This window comes from Callospermophilus lateralis, chromosome 16, assembly GCF_048772815.1.
Source record: "Callospermophilus lateralis isolate mCalLat2 chromosome 16, mCalLat2.hap1, whole genome shotgun sequence".
Classification (NCBI taxonomy): domain Eukaryota; kingdom Metazoa; phylum Chordata; class Mammalia; order Rodentia; family Sciuridae; genus Callospermophilus; species Callospermophilus lateralis.
In genome coordinates this window covers 25,908,254-25,928,250 of record NC_135320.1, presented here as the reverse complement: position 1 = coordinate 25,928,250, position 19,997 = coordinate 25,908,254, and the positions used below count along the sequence as shown (strand labels likewise).

The following is a 19,997-nucleotide window of genomic DNA, read 5'->3' as shown; positions in this document are numbered from 1 at the left end:
GTCACTTCATTGCTTCTCACTATTACCTCTGCCATTGCTATAAGAGGAAAGATTTTCTCACATGCAATAACCTTTCATTGTGGGCAGAGGAATTGGAAAAGGATATTTCTTCCTTCCAAAGCTAATGCTTTTTTCCCCCTCTGTTAATATTTGTAATTTTTTTAGATTAGATTATCATCCAGTAAATATAGAAGAGAGACATGGAAATTATTTACATGATGAAAGACTTCAGAACTTTAGTGGAATGGATAGCTTCACACAATGCCATTTCAGTAGTGATTTATTTCACTCTACAGATTTTCCAAGAATGTCCCCATCTCTAAAGAAACGGTCCTTTGGTGCCTCCATGTTTTGGCAGAAGAGCTTCATCTCCCACTGTGGCACTTATTATTTGGATCTCCCTTCCCTTTCCCTTAGAACCTGATCCTACAGCTAATCATTGTAGCTTGCAGTACTTTTCCTCCAAATTTTTCTGGAAGCATAATGCCTCCTTTGGTACAGTTTTAGCCGCACTCCTTCCAACCAATACATATTCAAAGAGTGAAAGAAACTTGCCAAATGCTCATCCTGTCTTGACTCTCCCCACCACTGCAAGGAGACACCTATGTTTATAATTTTTAAAAGGCACCTATGTTTCATTTCACAATATGATGGATGAAGTGATAAGAGTTATATATGCACATCAAAGATGCTAGATAGCAGTAAAAATTCTATAAGAAAGTTGAGAATTTTCTTAGAGGCCAGAAAAGATAAGAAAGTCTGAATCCGTAGGGATAGGTAAGGGATGACTGATCCTGGCCCCTGAGATGTTTGCTGATTTCTGGTGGCCTAAAGTTAGACTTTTTATTTACCAAGTGGGGAATGGAAGACAAATCTTAACAAGCAGGTTATTGAAGTTACTCCCATGAACTGGGACAATAAACCTATCCAGACAAACGGTGGAATGCATGCACTAAAGTTTTTGTTTTTTAAAAAAAAAAGTAAAACTCTAAAAATATCATCATCTTTCTGCACCTTTTCCCTTCCTCTGCCTTTCTAATTAATCTCAGCACAAGTTCTTCACCCTTTGGCTCCTGCCCCCACCCCCACCTCCACCCCGGCAAAAAAAAGCAGCCCAAGCTAAGGTATTTTGACTGAGATAAAAAGTATTCGAGCAGCTTGTCCTTGTCTGGTAGAAGCCTGATCATTTGATAGGCCTTCTGGAGCCTGCACTGCCCCAGCTTCTCCTCTTTGCTACAAATTCAAGCTTCCCAGCACAGGTTTACTGCTCTGACCACAGCTGTCCCTCCCTAGTCCAGACCCCCAGCCCTGAACTCTTAATGTTTACTCTACCTAACAATTCAGCGTCCCCCCATTCTAAAACTGGAGACTTTCTGTGATACTTATGGTAGTTCTTTTCAAAGTGGATTAACAAAATGAAACAGTATGGGGATCTATGCCCCAGATAAACTCATGTGTCATTCGGGATTCTTTAAATTGCAAGTGACAGGAACTCAGTTTGGAGTGGCTTAGGAATGGGAGAAGTTACTGGAAAGAAGATTTGGCAGAAGGAGAAGACTGCTCTGATGGATCTCAGGATATAGGGAAAGAGGAACCTTCTTTCTTCTACTACTGCTTCTACTACACACACCTGCACATGAATGCACACTGTTGTGGTTTGGATCTGGAATGTTCCCCAAAGGCTCATGTGTTGGTGGCTTGGTCCCCAGTGCAGAAATGTTCAGAGGTGAGGCTTCTGGGAAGTGACTGGATTACGAGGGCTCTTGACCTCATTAGTGGATTAATAATTTGATAACATTATTGGAAGGTGGTGCAAATGTCAGGAGGTGGGGCCTAGTTGGAGGAAGGTCACTGGGAGCAAGCCCTGAAAGAGTAGATCTTGCAAGGACCCTTTCCTCTCTTTCCCTGTCTCTCTGGTTTGTGGCCGTCATGAGCTGAGCAGCTTTCTTCCATCATGCTCTTCACCGTGATGCTTGTGCCTTAGAAGCCAGTCAAGCACGGACTGAAAGCTCCTCCAAAGCCAGGAGACAAATATTTCCTCTTTTAAGTTGTTTTTCTCATGTATTTTGTCCCAATTTTGAAAAGCTGACTCCATTCTCATTCTCTCTCTCTCTCTCTCTCTCTCTCTCTCTCTCTCTCTCTCTCTCTCTCTTTCTCTCTCTCTCCCCCTCTCTCTCCCTCTCTCTCTCTCTCTCTCTCTCTCTCTCTCTCTCTCCACACACACGCACACACACACACACACACACCCCTCTGCTTCTCTGCTTCTCTGTGTGTCACCTCTGCTCTCTCCTCCTGGGAACTGCCTTCTTTTGCTCGACAGTGACCACAGTCACTCTTTGCTTCCAGACTCGTATGTTTCCAGATTACCCACCTTCTCCATTTCCCTAGAGGAACTGCCATTCTTTCCTTAGTTTCAAACAGAAACACCCCCCGACCACCAACAAAAAGGACTCTTACCCACTAGGGGAGGTAAGAGTCTCTCAGAAGACTCAGATTCTAAGTTCCTCCCAAAAGAACATTATTAAAAGAACATTTCTTAGCAGAAAAAGATAGGGGTGGAGAAGAGATGGATGCAAGCAAATAAAACAGTAGCTATTCATTTTGATATTCAGAATATATTTCCTGTCTGATTATCACACAATTCCTGAGTACTAACGACCTGCTGAATTTCCCATCACTATAATCACACCCCCACTCCCACCCCTACAGAATCTGGCTTATAATTAGATTCCCGTTGAACCCTTGGCTACTTCTCCAGAGCCTGATGCAGTCTCTACAGCACTGCTTCTCTCAGGTGTGTGTGTGTGTGTGTGTGTGTGTGTGTGTGTGTGTGTGTTCTGGAAGATCCTACCTCAGCTCTATCTTGGATCCTATTCTGAAAAACTCACCTACCTAAGACATCTTCTCAAAACACTATTTCCTATCACTGAATCACCAGAAGATCACATTAAAAGTTGGTGTGATGTTCTTCAGTGGCAGTAATAACAGTTGCTTTTTACTGAGTTACTATTCCATGGCAGATGACTTAGGTAGGTGAGCTCCTCAGAAGCAGACTCAAAACAAAGATCTGAGCACAAGTAATTGATTTGGTAAGTGATTCTAAGAAGGGTCATAAGCCAGGGGGAAGTGAGACAGAGAAGGGAAGGAAGCCTATTCAGGATGTGTTAATGTGCAGGGTACAGGTGTAGAATTGGGGCTGGATCCCAGTGGGATCTCTGTGAGATGGTATGAAAAACATCTCAGTGTTGTTCAACCCAAGAGTCAAGGAAGTTGGGTATTCTCCAACTCCTCCCCATCACTGGTTAAATGCATCCCTGAGAGCATTAGCCTTCCATGCCACCTTCCCTCTGTCCAGAGAGTCTTGAGGCACAGATCCCTGCAATGAGAAGCTATTGGCATATAAGGGAACATAAGGACCAATGGGATGTGGATGATGTGTCACCAGGATCCTGATACCTTAGGCATTAAGCATTTGTTGCCTCTACTTTATGATGATGATCTGAAAGGACAAGATAAGAACCCAAAGGTCACAGAGCAAGCAATTGTCCAACCCAAGAGCCAAAAGTTGAATTCATATCTGCTTCTCATATTTGTCATTACTTTTCTTCTGTCATGCCTCTTTCCCCACTCAAAAGGGATATGCCGAGAGAGCAAATTTCAGGTTATAGTTGACTTGGACAGAGGGAAGCCTGGGAGGGGAAGTGGTGATGGTAGCACAGAAAAAAAAAAAAAAGACTATCACTGAGGTCCAGAGCCTGAAAAAGGAATAGGAAAAGCATTCCAGTCTTGAATCTAGCTGGTACTAAATGCTAAGGATGTCTGAATAAAGGAACAAATGAATAACGGTCACAGATGCTTGGGCAAACTCAAGACATCTACATTATACTACGCTTGGTAACACTAAGGTGGATCAAATACAATGACATTTCTATAGCAATTCATTTATTTGGCAGGAACAACCAAATAAACCAAGAGTATACACTGGCTTTTCACATTAACAAATATTGAAAATTTGTGTCAGTGTGTTTTAAAAGTAATTTTATTTGAAAATTTAAAAATCAGAAGTAAAAAATGGAGAGAATAGCTGAATAGTAGAGTTAATTTACATACACCCATCATCTACATTTAACATTGATTAAAATTTTTCCATATTTGTACCTTTCTATTGGTTGAGATAATTTCAAGCCGACATCAGATATCATTATTTTATCCATAAGTACTTTCACAAGCATCTCTAAAAATACATTTTCTTAAAACAATATCATCATCATAACTACTGGAATGAATAATTGCTCAATATGATCTCATATTAAACCACATTTAAATTACTCTAATTGCCTTAAAACTTTCTCTTTCCTGGTGATTTGTATGAATAAGTGTCAGAAACGGGTCCACATATTGCATTTGTTTGTTATGACTCCAGTTATTTAAACTTATAATTGCTTCCCCCATTCTTTTTATGCCATTGTCATTTAAGGAGACAAGATCAGTTTTCCTAGGGGCTGGGGATATAGCTCACTGGGGATATAGCCTAGCATGCACAAGGCCCTGGGCTCAATCCCTGGTCCCACAAAAAAGATCAGTTGCCCTGTAGAATATGGAGAAACTTCCCAAATTCTGACTATGTTATATCAACATGCTTTTATCACAGAGACATCTACTGACCTAGGCTTCTTGGTATAGCCACAGGAATCTCAGCCACATGTTTCTGCAGCCTTAGGCAAGCCCCAGGTTGATAGATGATAGCAGGAAGGACAGAACTGAAGTAGATGCAACTACAACTAAGACCTAAGTCTGTTTTGTTTACATTTATGTCTGCATTCAGCACCTTTTTATTGGAGATGCTCAAAAGAGATTTTCACAAGGACAGAGTCATGGCTGGAGCTTTGGGGGAAAGCCTGCTTCTCCACAATACAGTAATGCAATTTTCATCTTTATTTGGAGTTTGAGAAATGCTACTTTTTAAGGTCCCAAGAGTCAATAAACTTAAGAGATACCAAAATGACTTAAAGATGCATCCATATCAGACATTTTAAAACACTCCCATAATTGGGGCTTCTAAGCTTCTAGTGGAATGACATAATCTATTTTTCCAACTTAGTCTAAGATAGTTCAGCTCAGCCTCTCTGAATCTAAAGGAAAGGGCTTTCCTGCCTTCAAAATCTCACTCCACTAGGTATCCAGGTCCTCACTCACTTTTCAACAGGTTTATGTGCTCTGGTGTTGAGAGAGAGCCTATTCACAGTTTGTTACACATTATCCCTTGATAAGATGCTTGGTGTTAATGAGTTGAATGTCTCTCTGGATCCTGAGATACTAATGTACTACCAAAGTCCCTGGTGAAAAATTTAGCATACTATAGTACACAGCCATCAATGTTTAAAGCAGCTCAATTCACAATAGCTAAACTGTGGAAGCAACCTAGATGCCCTTCAATAGATGAATGATAAAGAAACTGTGGTATATATACACAATGGAATATTACGCACCATTAAAAGAGAATAAAATCATGGCATTTGCAGGTAAATGGATGGAGTTGGAAAATATCATGCTAAGCTAAGTAAGCCAATTCCAAAAAAAAGAAAGAAAGAAAGAAAAAATAAAACCCAAAGGCCGAATGTTCTCTCTGATAAGTAGATGCTGATCCATAATGGCAGCGGGGATGGGGGGAACATGGGGAAAATGGAGGAACTTTGATGGGGCAAAGGGGAGGGAGGGATGGGGAGAGTCCACAGGGGCAGGAAAGATGGTGGAATGAGGTGGACATCATTACCCTAGGTACATGTATGACTGCACATATGGTGTGATGCTACACTGCATTGTGTACAACCATAGAAATGTAAAGTTGTGGTGTAATTGTGTACAATGAATCAAAATGCATTCTTCTGTCATATATACCTAATTAAAATTTTTAAAAAATAAAAACAGGAACTAGCATGAAAGCATTACAAGCCCCTGAACTTGTACATCTTAATGTCCCTCTTGTTTAAAAAGGACATCCACCAAGTCCCCATCCTGATTGATCCAGCTGTATCTCATAGCCCTCTCTCTTGTCTCATGACTTGTTGCCTCTGGAATAATGTTGCCAAGAGGTGAGGCCTCAGAGCTTGGGACCTGACTCACAGGCTTCTCTCCAACACCCCTAGTCTGGAGAAAGTCCCTTAGTCTAGAGTGTGAGGATAAAACCCATTTTCCTTACTGCTTGCCCAACACATTGTGTCCACACCACTTAATTTTCCCTTTTCCTTCAGTGTTCTAATCCCCAATATGAACCACTCTCTAATTGCAAAAGTCTTTAAAAACTCTTTAAATGAAAACACCCCAAATAGCCTTCTTCTTCTTCTCTCAAAAATGGAGGAATTTACATTTTAATTCCTTTTAATGTAGAAAAAAAAGAAGGGAAACATTTTCATGTGAAAATAAATCTGAAAAATCTCTGTCTATCCACACATTTCTATAATTTCCCTGTGTTTTTCTTCCTGTTTCTTGCCAAGGAAAGTTAGGGCTATAATCCCTACCCTGGTGATTTGGGCAGAGGCTAACTGCTCCCTTGGAAAACATAGCATCTCATGAGCTTGAAATCAACTCACTCTAGCCACAGTTTCACCATGCTCCTTTGGGAGGAAAATTTTACCTGCCCACATCCAAATTAAGAAAGCACAATCTTATTCACTATACCTAAGTTTGTGAAGTTATCTTGTTTTGTCTTTTACCCCAAATCACAAATATGGTGTAAATTTGCTGTAAGTCTTTAAGTTCTCTGTGACTGCTTTTCTACTTGTTAAAATGAAAGAATTATATCCACCAATTTAAAATTATTGTTTCCTGCTCTAAAATAATGTAACTGGAGCCCCGCCAACATCCACAGAACACAGGCAGGCCCAGGACAGTCCTGCCAAAATGCAGCACGGAGTCCACACTGGGTCCAATCTGCATCTTGAACTCATTGCTAAACACCACTGCCTGGCACCCCCACTTGATCTGACACTCCATAGCTGAAATCAGCTGCCTCCATCTTGGGACACCCCTGTGGCCATCTTTAGTTGTGGCAACTCCCAGCTTGGAATACTGGCTTTGCAGGTCAGGTATTGGAATCCTGAAGGGGCACTATAAGCTTAAAGCTTAAAAAACAGTAACACTGTGGATCCTCAATATTAGAAGGAAAGACACACAAACAGCATGAAAAAACAAGGGAAAAAAGGTGCCCTTTTCCTTCAGTGTTTGCCCCCAAAATCAAGATACTACGTTATTAGAATCCATGGCTAGCACAGAGAAGGAGTTCAGGATGAACATAATTAAAATGTTCTGTGACTTAAAAGATGAACAAATACAGGCAGCAAAAGATCATTTTGATAAAGAGTTACATAAGCAAATATAGGAAGCAAAAAATTACTTCAATAAGGAGATGAAGGTTCTGAAAACAAACAAACATAAATCCTTGAAAAGAAACAATAAACCAAATTAAAAGCTCAATAGAAATCATCTCCAACAGATTAGACCACTTGGAAGATGAGACCTCAGACAATGAAGACAAGACATATAATCTCGAAAAGAATGTAGATCATACAATAAAGATGGTAAGAAACCATGAACAGAACATTCAAGAAATATGGGATAACATTAAAAGACCAAATTTAAGAGTTATTGGGATAGAGGAAGGCATAGAGTTCCAAACCAAATGAATGAGCAATCTACTCAATGAAATAAATTCAGAAAATTTTCCAAACATGAAGAATGAATTACAGGGCTGGGGATGTGGCTCAAGCGGTAGCGCGTTCACCTGGAATGCGTTCGGCCCAGGTTCGATCCTCAGCACCACATACAAACAAAGATGTTGTATCCGCCGATAACTAAAAAATAAATATTAAAATTCTCTCTCTTTCTCTCTCCTCTCTCACTCTCTCTAAAAGAAGAAAAAAAAAGAATGAATTACAGGATGCCAAATGTACAAAACCACAACAGATCCACATGAAGGCACATTATAATGAAAATGCCTAGCAAACAAAATAAGGAGAGAATCTTAAAAGCCACAAGAGAAGGGAATCAGATTACACATAGAAGGAAGCAATTAGGATATCAGCAGATTTTTCAACCCAGACCCTGAAAGTTAGAAGAAATTGGAAAAACATATATCAAGATCTGAAAAAAAATGGATGTCAATCAAGAATCTTATATCCAGCAAAATTAAGCTTTAGATTTGATGATGAAATAATAACCTACCATTATAAACAAAAGTTAAAAGAATTTATAACTAGAAAGCCTGCACTACAGAACATCCTTAGCAAAATATTCCATGAGGAGAAATTGAAAACAACAATGAAAATCAGCAGAGGGAGATATTACACTAAGGGGAAAACTAATCTAAGGAGAAACAAAATCAGTTAAATACCAAAAATAAATAAGAATGACTGGAAAACAAATCATGTCTCAATAATAAACCTGAATGTTAATGGCTTAAACTCACCAATCAAAACACATAGACTGGCAGATTGGGATTTAAAACAAAAAAAGACCCAACAATATGCTGCCTCCAAGAGACTCATCTCACAGGAAAAGACATCCACAGACTGAAGGTGAAACGCTGGGAAAAAACATACCACTCACATGGACTACAGAAACAAGCTAGGGTTTCCATCCTCATATCAAATAAAGTAGACTTCAAGCTAAAGTTAATCAAAAGGGATAAACAAAGACATTTCACATGCTCAAGGGAACCACACTTCAACAAGACAAACAATTATAAATATATATGCCCCAAACAATGGAGCATCTATGTTCACCAAACAAACTCTTCTCAAGTTCAAGAGTCAAATTGACCACAAACAATAATTCTGGGTGACTTTAACACACCTTTTTTACCACTGGATATATCTTCCAAACAAAAGCTGAATAAAGAAACTATAGAACTCAATAAAACAATCAATAACTTAGACTTCACTGACATACACAGGATATTTCATCTATCAACGAGCAAATACATTTTCCTCTCAGCAGCGCATGGATGCTTTTCTAAAATAGACATAATATTATGCCACAAAGCAACTCTAAGCAAATACGAAAAACTAAAGCTACTACCATGCATTCTATCAGATCATACTGGAATGAAATTAGAAATCAATGATAAAATAAAAAATAGAAGCTACTCCAACATATGGAAACTAAATAATATGCTATTGAATAAATAATGGGTTGCAAAAGACATCCAGGAGGAGATTAAAAAATTCTTAGAGGTAAATGAGAACACTGATACAACATAACAAAATCTCTGGGACACTATGAAGGCAGAACTAAGAGGAAAGTTCATTGCATGGAGTTAATTCCTTAAAATAAGAAAAAGTCAACAAATAAATGACCTAACATTACATCTCAAAGCCCTAGAAAAAGAAGAACAAATCAACACCAAAAGCAGAAGACATCAAATAATTAAAATCAGAGCTGAAATCAATGAAATTGAAACAAAAGAAACAATTGAAAAAATCAACAAACCAAAAAATTGGTTCTTTGAAAAAGTAAATAAAATTGACAAACCCTTAGCCATGCTAACAAAGAAGAGAGAAAACTCAATATCTGTGATGAAAAGGGAAATATTATGACAAACACTACAGAAATACAGATGATAATTAGAAATTATTTTGAAAACTTGTACTCCATTAAAATACAAAATATGAAAGGCATCGACAAATTTCTAGAGTCAGATGATTTGCCCAAACTGAACCAGGATGATATACACATTTTAAACAGATCAGTTTCAAGCAATGACATAGATGACACCATCAGAAGCCTACCAAAAAGAAAAGGATGAAAAGGATACACAGCCAAGTTCTACAAGACCTATAAAGAAGAACTAACACCAATACTTAAGTTATTTTATGAACTAGAAAGAAAGAAAGACTTCCAAACTCATTCTTTGAGGCCAATATTACCCTGATTCCAAAACCAGGCAATGACACATCAAAGAAAGAAAATTTCAGACCATTATCTCTAATGAACATAGATGCAAAAATTCTCAATAAAATTCTATCAAATGGAATACAAAACCACATCAAGGGGCTGGGGATGTGGCTCAAGCGGTAGCGCGCTTGCCTGGTATGCGTGCGGCCCGGGTTCGATCCTTAGCACCACATACAAAGATGTTGTATCCGCCAAAAACTGAAAAATAAATATCAAAAAAGTTCTCTCTCTCTCTCTCTCTCTCTCTCTCTCTCTCTCTTTAAAAAAAAAAACCACATCAAAAAGATTGTGCACCTCGATCAAGTGGGGTTCATTCCAGGGATGCAAGGTTGGTTCAACATATGGAAATCAATAAATGTAATTCATCACATCAATAGACTTAAAGATGAGAACCATATGATCATCTCAATAGATGCAGAAAAAGCATTTGACAAAATAGAGCACCACTTCATGTTCAAAACACTAGAAAAACTAAGGATAACAGGAGCATATCTCAACATCAAAAAAGCTATCTATGATAAGCCCCAGGCCAACATCATTCTAAATGGAGAAAAAATGAAAGCATTCCCTCTAAACACTGGAACAAGACAGGGTTTCCCTCTTTCACCACTTCTATTTAACATAGTTCTTGAATTGCTAGCCAGAGCAATTAGACAGATGAAAGAAACTAAAGAGACATGGACAGTAAAAGAAGAACTCAAATGGCACTATTTGCTGACAATATGATTCTAATCATGGAAGATCCCAAAAAATCCACTAGAAAAATTTAGAACTAGTAAATCAATTCAGCAAACTAGCAGGATATAAAATCAACACCCATAAATCAAAGGCATTTCTGTATATCAATGACAAATCCTCTGAAAGGGAAATGAGGAAAACAACCCCATTTATGATAGCCTCAAATAAAATAAAATAAAATACTTGAGAATCAACTTAACAAAAGAAGTGAAAGACCTCTACAGTGAAAACTACAGAACACTAAAGAAAATAAAAGAAGACCTTAGAGGATGGAAAGGTCTACCTTACTCTTGGATAGAGAGAATTAATATTGTCAAAATGACCACACTACCAAAAGCACTATATAGATTTAATGCAATTCTAATCAAAATCCCAATGACATTCCTCATAGAAATAGAAAAGGCAGTCATGAAATTCATCTGGAAAAATAAGAGACCCAGAATAGCTAAAGCAATCCTTAGCAAGAAGAGTAAAGCAGGTGGCAGCACTGTACCAGAGCTTAAACTATCCTACAGAGCTATAGTAACAAAAACAACATGGTATTGGCACCAAAATAGACTGATAAACCAATGGTACAGAATTGAGGATACAAAGAAATCACCCTCATGAGTACAGTTATCTTGTATTTGATAAAGGTTCCCAAAACACATATTGGAGAAAAGATAGCCTCTTCAACAAATGGTATTGGGAAAACTAGAAATCAATATGCAACAAAATCAAATTAAACCCCTACCTCTCACCATGCACAAAATTCAACTCAAGGTGGATTAAGAACCTAGGAATTAAACCAGAGATCCTGCACCTAATAGACAAAAAAGTAGGCCCTAATCTCCATCATGTTGGATTAGGCCCAGATTTCCTTAATAAGACACTTATAGAGCAAGAATTAATATCAAGAATCAATAAATGGGATGGATTCAACTCAAAAGCTTCTTCTCAGAAAAAAAAAAACAATCGGTGAAGTAAATAGAGAGCCTACAAAATGGGAGCAAATTTTTACCACATGCACATCAGATAGAGCACTCATCTCTAGGATATATAAAGAACTCAAAAGTCTTAACACAAAAAAAAATCCAATCAATAAATGGGCAAAGGAACTGAACAGATGCTTCTCAGAACATGATATACAATCAATCAACAAATATATTTAAAAAATGTTCAGCATCTCGAGCAATTAGAGAAATGCAAATTTCTCTAAGATTTCATCTCACTCCAGTCAGAATGGCAGCTATTAAGAATACAAACAACAATAAGTGTTGGCAAGAATGTGAAGGAAAGGCACACTCTTACATTGCTGGTGGGACTGCAAATTGTTGCAACCAATCTGGAAAGCAGTATGGAGAATCCTTGGAAAACTGGGAATGGAACCATCATTTGACTCAGCTATTCCACTCCTCAGTTTATACCCAAAGGACTTAAAAACAGCTTACTACAGGGATACAGCCACATCAATATTTATAGCAGTTCAATTTACAATAGCTAAATTGTGGATCCAACCTAGAAACTCTTCAGTAGATGAATGGATAAAGAAAATGTGAGATATATACATATATATATATATACACAAAAAAAAATTGAATATTATTCAACATTAAAAAGAATAAAATTATGGTGTTTTCAGGTAAATGAATGGAGCTGGAGAATACAATGCTAAGTGAAGTAAGCCAATCCCCAAAAACCAAATGCTGAGTGTCTTCTCTGATATAAGGAGGCTGATTCAAAATGGGGATGGGAGGGAGCATGGGAGGAACAGAGGAACTCTATATAGCACAAAGGTGAGGGAGGAGAAGGAATGGGATGGGGTAGGAAAGACGATGGAATGAGACCGACATCATTACCCTATTTACATGGATGAAAACATGAATGTCATGACTCTACTTTGTGTTTAACCAGAGGCATGAAAAATTGTGCTCTATTTGTGTAATAGGAATTGAATTGCACTCTGCTGTCATATATAACTAAGAGGAATAAATAAAATTTAAAAATTTTTTAAAATAAAAAAAAATCTATCTGTGCTATATTAAATAGCTCATGCCACTTGTCCTGGAATTAAAATACTACACAAAAGGCAACCTCTACAATGTGTGTGCAAACACATGCACATACAAACATATATGCACATACATGCACACACACACAGAGCTCCTGACAAAAAGTAAAATATAATATATTTAATCATCATAAATTTGCTATTTTTCTAACAGTTTGATTTGGTTTTTGAAAATTGTGAACTCTTAACACCCAAAGACTTTCATAACCCTATAAGGTATTAAAGTAATTGGGAAGAAACTTGCCAAAAGTCAGACAAAATCACTCCCTGTGGAAGAAGCTTCATTAAAAGCATGAATTTGAGTTAATCTCTAGGTAATAATTAGAAATTATGCATGTCTTTTAGTTTGACTAATTTCACAGGCTTATCATTGCTGGCACATTTTATAATTTAATTCAAACTTCTCCCATAACCCTACTATACCAAACAAATACTTCATCAGAGAATTACACCTTTACAAACCCCAAAGTGCTTCAGTAATGGTCCTTCTTAAGTGAGTGAGAGAATGCTCATCTTTATAGAATGCCCATATTGACTCATCTCCATACAGTACAAGTTGTTTACTGGGTTACTGATTTTCTCGAAACACAATAAGACTTCATTATATGAATTACTGCCTAAACATCAATCTTAGAAATAAGCTCCACTGGGCATTATTTATGAATGTTGAGGTCTTAAATGATTCAAATTCAGCTTTGCTCACATCCCTGATAATTGTCACCACCAAAGAGAACACTTTTAGAGAACAAGATGTTAAATTATGTTCTGAAGAATTTATAAAATAAAATCTGTGTTGCTTTCTTCCACAAATTTCTTAATGAATCATTACAGACTTCTAATGACCTCATCAGGAAACTTCTGTTTGAAGTGAGGTGTGAACTTAGGGACAAATTATAGTGATATGTGGCATAATATTTGAAAAATGCAGAAAACACCGTTCTATTGCCCCATTCTAAAGGCTTAATGAATGTCAGGAAATGTTTCAAAGCACAATTTATATCATCCTCTGAAAGCATGGAAGAAAAATATCCGTTTCTCCATTCCATGTACACTTGAACGCCCCTTGTAAATCTTAGAAGCTGTACTGCATATACTCAATGTACATTTATGCATTTGCAAATCTGGATTAGATAAGGGGATTGACACAGAGAACAAATTCAGGCAAAAGTGGTGATCCAGTTGTTTAAAAGGTAGTACTTATGAATAATTATTCATATGCCAGCTAGTATTCAATAGGTTCTATTAGCAGATGAGGAATTCAATAGGTTCCATATGCCAGATGAGGAAACTAAGGCAAAGGGAAACCAAGTGACTTACCAAAGGCCACATTCAACAAACAGACTCTAATACATGATGAATCACCATGCTGACCTTTAGTCATGCAATAGAGAAATCATGCTCACTTGGTCTAGGGACTGGCAAGAGAGATGGAGAGAGACTGAGAGACTGAAGATAGGTTTATGTTTACTTCATTTGCAGGAGCAACATTTGGAAACAATGTAAAATTTCCAAATTAGGGGTTTTATTTCATAAGTTTTAATATTCCTATATAAAAGAACAACGTATAGCTACTCAGAATCATTTTTCCAATCACTTTAACAACAAGTATGAAAGGTATTATTTATTTTTGACTAAGACTGCCATGTATAAAATACACATTTTGGATTATTCCAATTTTGATAAATGTGCACATGCATGCATGTGTCTACATTTTAAAAATATACTAGAAAGAAAGTCACACAAAATGGGGTGATACTGAAATGCATGGCTGAGAGCTGGCAATCCTAATGGCTTATATTTTCTATTTTTTAATCTTTCTTTATTTTTCAGTTATTTCTACAAGAGAAGGCCTTGTTTCCATTATGAGAACAAAAGTGTTTGGGGAATAAAAAGGATAACCAAACCACACTTCAATCATGAGAACTAGAAATAACAGTGGATATTTGGGACACAGGTGGACAGGACGAGAGCAAGACCATAGGATTCATGCCAGGTCATGAATCCTGCAGCTACAGGATCATCAAGGTATCCACCTTGCATGGTCAGTGCTACTCTGGGCTCCAGGTGAAACTGGACTTGCAGCAAAATAATCTTCAGCACCTGCACCCAGAAAGCACTGGAAGCCACAGTGACAGAAACAGAAGATAAGGCACACAGGGCCCTACAGAGGACCAAGAAATTTGTGCATTAAAAATGGGAGCAGGAGAAGATAAGGAGAGAAGGGAGCAAGAAAGGACAGGGACTGGAGTAGAGAATTCAAAGCTTTGTCATTTATTTCTCTCCTGGCTAGAGAGCCTTTATCATATTTGCACAAAGGTACAATATGCACTAGTTGCAGTCAAGACTAGCAAGATGAGCCAAAGGCACAGATGGAGGCTCTTTGGAATCCAAAGTCATCAAAGGTAAAGGCCCAAAGTTGGAAGAAACTATTAGAGGAAGGAGGCTTGAAGGTTGGGTAGGATCTATACTGGAAAGATGGGCAGAAGAGAAAGCAATCTAGCATTGCGGTGGAGAGCGATTTAAAAATTGAAGTTCAAGGTGAGATCCAAATAGATTTTTAAAAATCCAAACTATTGAGAAAGCAATATTTTTAGTCTGAGAAACTCTGACATGTTACCACTGAAGGTATGGACACATTAGCAGAAGGATGATTACATTAAAATGTCACTATCTATAGATGCTCTCTCTTCTTTAAAGGTTTTCCATGTGCTCCTTCCCAAACTATCTGCCCACTGGTTAGACTGACTTTTGGGGACCGGTATCAAGTTCAGACTTTCTTTTGCAGCATAATTATAACTCCAGTAAGACTCAGGTGCTATGTAAGGGGCCACATTCCCCAACCTGAGCTCCATTGAGCTACAACCCCACCTACCCCTGGCACCTAGCCAGCCCACTTATTGTGTCCAGAGAACCTGGAAAAACTGATAAAACCTTTGTCCATCATTTCAAAGGTGTTAAGTTGGGACTATGCTCATTTCTCCTGGACTGGATTTGAGCAAAAATTTCTTTCCCCACACAAATGCAATCTCTAGTCCATTTGCATGCTGTTAGCCTGCCTTTTTTTCTGCAGAACATTTTATTGCCAGGCACGTTCCCATGATTTATTAGCTAGTCCTCCATTAAAAGCCAAAAAGTTTTTATTTCCTCCATGTTTATGGATGATAAAAAGAGCTAGAGATTCGTTAAGTATCTTCCATAAGGTGACCCCACAAGTTTGAAGGACAGAGCTGGGGTTAGAATGTGTGCTCCCTGACTCGCCCCACCTGAGAGGTGCACTAGGCCACACTGCCTCGCTGCATGACAACATAACATGCCGTCAGGGGCAGATGTTGCCTGTCACCCTGACCATCCATCATGCCCATAAGAAGGTGCAATCGCAAAGAGTGATTTTTTTAAAAAAATAGCTCTCATCCAGGTGGCTAAAATCACTTTACTGAAATAAAGGCTTAGAAATGATTGTTTTGAGTAGTGGTCATATTTTAATCCCCACTATCCTCCTCCCTGCTAGCCTCCCACCCAGCATGAATCTGAGACACCTTCCCCTGACATTAGTGACAGGTACTCAAAGAATGAAAAATAAGATCTTCTGAATATTTGTCCAAGCAATTAGGAAAGGGAAATGTGGTGAGGAGGAAAAGCCATCTGCTAAATTACAAAAAGCAAGAAACAAGATTAGGGTCTGATCCACCACCCCAGATCTTTCAGAGCCACTTCTCAACCCTGCTTCCCCCTCTCTGTCCTCTTCCTTTGTTAAAGAACCATTTATCATGGGTGATTGGGAAATGACTTTAAATGTCACTATGAAAAATATGCCATATAATTGATCTAGAAGAGGACAGCTACTCAACTCTTTTATCATAGCAGTGAGGAAACTGAAAGGCAAATTCCTGAGGATTATATGGTGAGTACCAGGTGCACCAGGTCTATGGCAAAGATCCTTTGCCTGTCAACCTAGGGTCTTTTCTACCACACACCCCAGATACAACTGTATTATCACAATTCAATCATTCATTCAAGCTCACCTACTACGTCTTAACACAGCCTTTGCCTTCAAAATATTCAGTCTAAAGGACTGACTGCAGTATACGATCTGATAAATAATGTAACAGTTTTCAAATGCTACTATAGATAACTGAGCGAGGGGATAAAATCAGTTTGGGGCTGTCTTAAGAGATCTCTTCTGTTCCTAACAATTTCAAATTAGGGAGAAAACATCTCTTGGAGAGATGCACTGGGAAAAGGAATTTAGCACAATGTGTAAAACCCACATCCTAATCATTTTTTCTTTTTGTTTATTTGTTTCATCTATAAAGTACTTGAAAACATTTTACCTACAAAAATTCTATTGAATGGATAAATGAGTCAGGTAGAAAGAAGTTTATCAACAATAAATGCCATGTCTATAGAAATAAGGAGAAAATAAAATATAAAACTTAAAATATTCAAGAAAATTAAAGGGTAAACTCCTTTGGCATATATTTTAAAATAGAAAAATAGATACACATTATTCATAAAATATTACCAATAAGCCATAGAACCATAATATGGAGTGGGGTGGGGGTGGGGGGGATAGAGTGCTTTGCGCTTGAGGCTTACTTTACTTTCACTTATAATAAAGTTCTCTTGCTTAGCTTCCCCTGTCTGACTTCAAATTTTCTTTCATGGGCATATAAGAACCAAGGTTTGGGGCTTCAGCTCCCCACTCTCCTGTGACAGTTTGAAGACATCTTCATTGTCCTGACACATCCTTAGACTGTTTATGATTACAGTTTTCATAGAGACTGCCTAAGTCTCCTAATTTCCTGCAGGGGAGTTGTGAGGTGATGAACTTCCCAGTTAATATCAGCACACACATCAGTGACACTCCCCAGGACCACCCACCCAATGGCTTTATTGGCAGAGATAAATGGTGATGATTTGATATTTCTTGTTTTTAAGTATTTAATGATGATTTCTATTGATTATTATTTCCTTTGCAGACATTCAAAATTCGCCTTTTTTTAAAAAAAAAATGTTTTAGTTGTAGATGGACACAATACCTTTATTTTTATTTATTTATTTTTATGTGGTGCTGAGGATTGAACCCAGTGTGTCACAAGTACAAGGCAGGTACTCTACCCCATCCCCCAAATTCACCTTTTAAATAATTTAGTCTAATATTTTCTGGTGATAGAATGAAATTTAATCAGAAGTTTCAAACACACACATACACATATGCATAGACATATACATTTCCTTTGTTTGAATTAAGAAAGAATAATTTTTCCATCTCAAACAAATCGCCTACATTTTTCCTTGACCTTAAAGATTTGCCATGATTCCTAAGATATTCAGTAATTTTTCCAGGATCACCTTTTCAAGTGTTTTGGAATATAAATTGAATAAACTTGGGAATACAGAGAATATAAATTGCCTAAACTTGGGTTGCAATTCCATAGAGTTTTGGGGTTGTTTTAGTCATTGTAGGATTTAGCCCTTATCTTCTGCTTTATTCTTGTATGTCATGTGTGAGAGAAGAATCATGGGGACCCATTTCTCATTCAGGAACTAATTCCCTTGGGTAATCCTAATGTGAAGGGTAGTGACTTCTATTAAGACTATTGCTCCAAAGCAAAAGAGGTGACTACTCTGGTTGAAGGCACTGAATGCCTGTGTGGGTAACATTTCTCAAGATTTACAAACTAAAACAGCAAAGTAAAACCTTTTTTCTCTAATTTTCCAAGAAAAGTAGAAAGCACTTTTAAGAGCACATATCCTTTGACCCACACATTTCATCTAAAAACATTTATTATCAGAATTAATTGGACAAGTATGAAAAAGACAGCTATACAAAAACATAGTCTCTAGCATATTGAACAACACATCAGAAATTTGTAAATAGCCTAAAACTTCAACAATTGATAAATATAGCATGGTATTTACAAATTATAGAATGTCATGTATAATATTAATGTGCTGATGTGAAAAATATATATTGATATGGAAGATGTTCATATATATATATATATATATATATATATATTATGTATATATGTAGATAAGTGGGGAAAATAGTTTACAGAAAACAAATTTGTGTTATTGTTTCATTTATTTCTATGCATGTGGGTAAAGTATATATAGAAATAGAAATGGAACACTATGCCACAATGTTTAATAACTAGAAGTATAATTATAGTAAAATAGCTTTCCTTTTACTTATTTGCCTTTACTATTTTTTCTACAAAAAAATAAAATTTTGTTCTACAAGATCCATTTTATTTTAATGAGAAGGAGACAAATGAAAACCTAACAAGACTTTGAGTAATTTGATGCAGGGAAAAAGGTTGATTATTGTCATGGAAACATATGGATAAGTGGCAGTGCTTTTTCCTACAGGAAGAAAAGTGGTGATTCTTTCTTTCTTTCAACCTGTGGTACCAAATAATGAACTAATTGCCTTTCTCCTTTCTGGCCCATTTCTACCCCTAACCTTGCCCCCAACTCCATCCAGGGGTTGCTGAGCAGGTTCTATAAGGAAATGGGAAAAACACAGGGCAGCTTCAACTCAGTCCCCAAGGCCACATTATAGTGCCATTTTATTACAAAAGCTGAACTTACAAAACAGCAGTGTCAGCATGAGCCAGGCTGAGAAAAAGACCACGATTTTACTCTTAAAAGCATTTCCTCGGACCATGTTTCACCAACCCAGAGAAACCTATGACAAATGAAACCTATGATGCTGACTGCTCACAAAGGCTGGGTCAATCAGAGGTGTGCAGAGGTGACAGGTAGACCATGACTTCTAAGAGAACCTATGCAAAAGAGAGCTCCACTTCCCATCTCCATAGGAGTCCTGAGATCCTTCATCTGTCACTCCTGAGAGCAGCCTTCTGCTAGCCCGGGATTGACAGAACTGGTGGGCGTGTGTGTGTGTGTATGTGTGTGTGTGTGTGTGTGTATGCGTGCATATGCTGGGGTAGAGGAGGAACAATGCAAGAGGAGAAAATTAAGACAGCTTCCCCCTCTTTCAGAAGGTGAGAGTATTCTCTTGCAGGTCTCAGTAGCATCTAATAGGGCAATATCTTCAGCTGTGCAAATACTACTAACCTGTTTCTAACCTCCACAAGGTACCTCTATCATATGCCATGACAATAATAAGCTCTTATTGCATTACTTTAAAACTATTGCCTATGTTAACAAAAAGTCCACTCAGAAACAGCTTTTCCATATCTTAAAGATACAGATTCTGGCTTTCTGGATTATGACTTCACCCCTTCCC

The 19,997-nt window shown here is 37.7% G+C and overlaps 1 pseudogene; it reads right to left on the bottom strand.

Annotated features, from left to right (window-relative positions):
- Positions 1-285: 285 nt before the first annotated feature.
- LOC143381925 (10 kDa heat shock protein, mitochondrial pseudogene) overlaps positions 286-19,997 on the bottom strand; it is a 104,330-nt pseudogene continuing 84,618 nt past the window's right edge.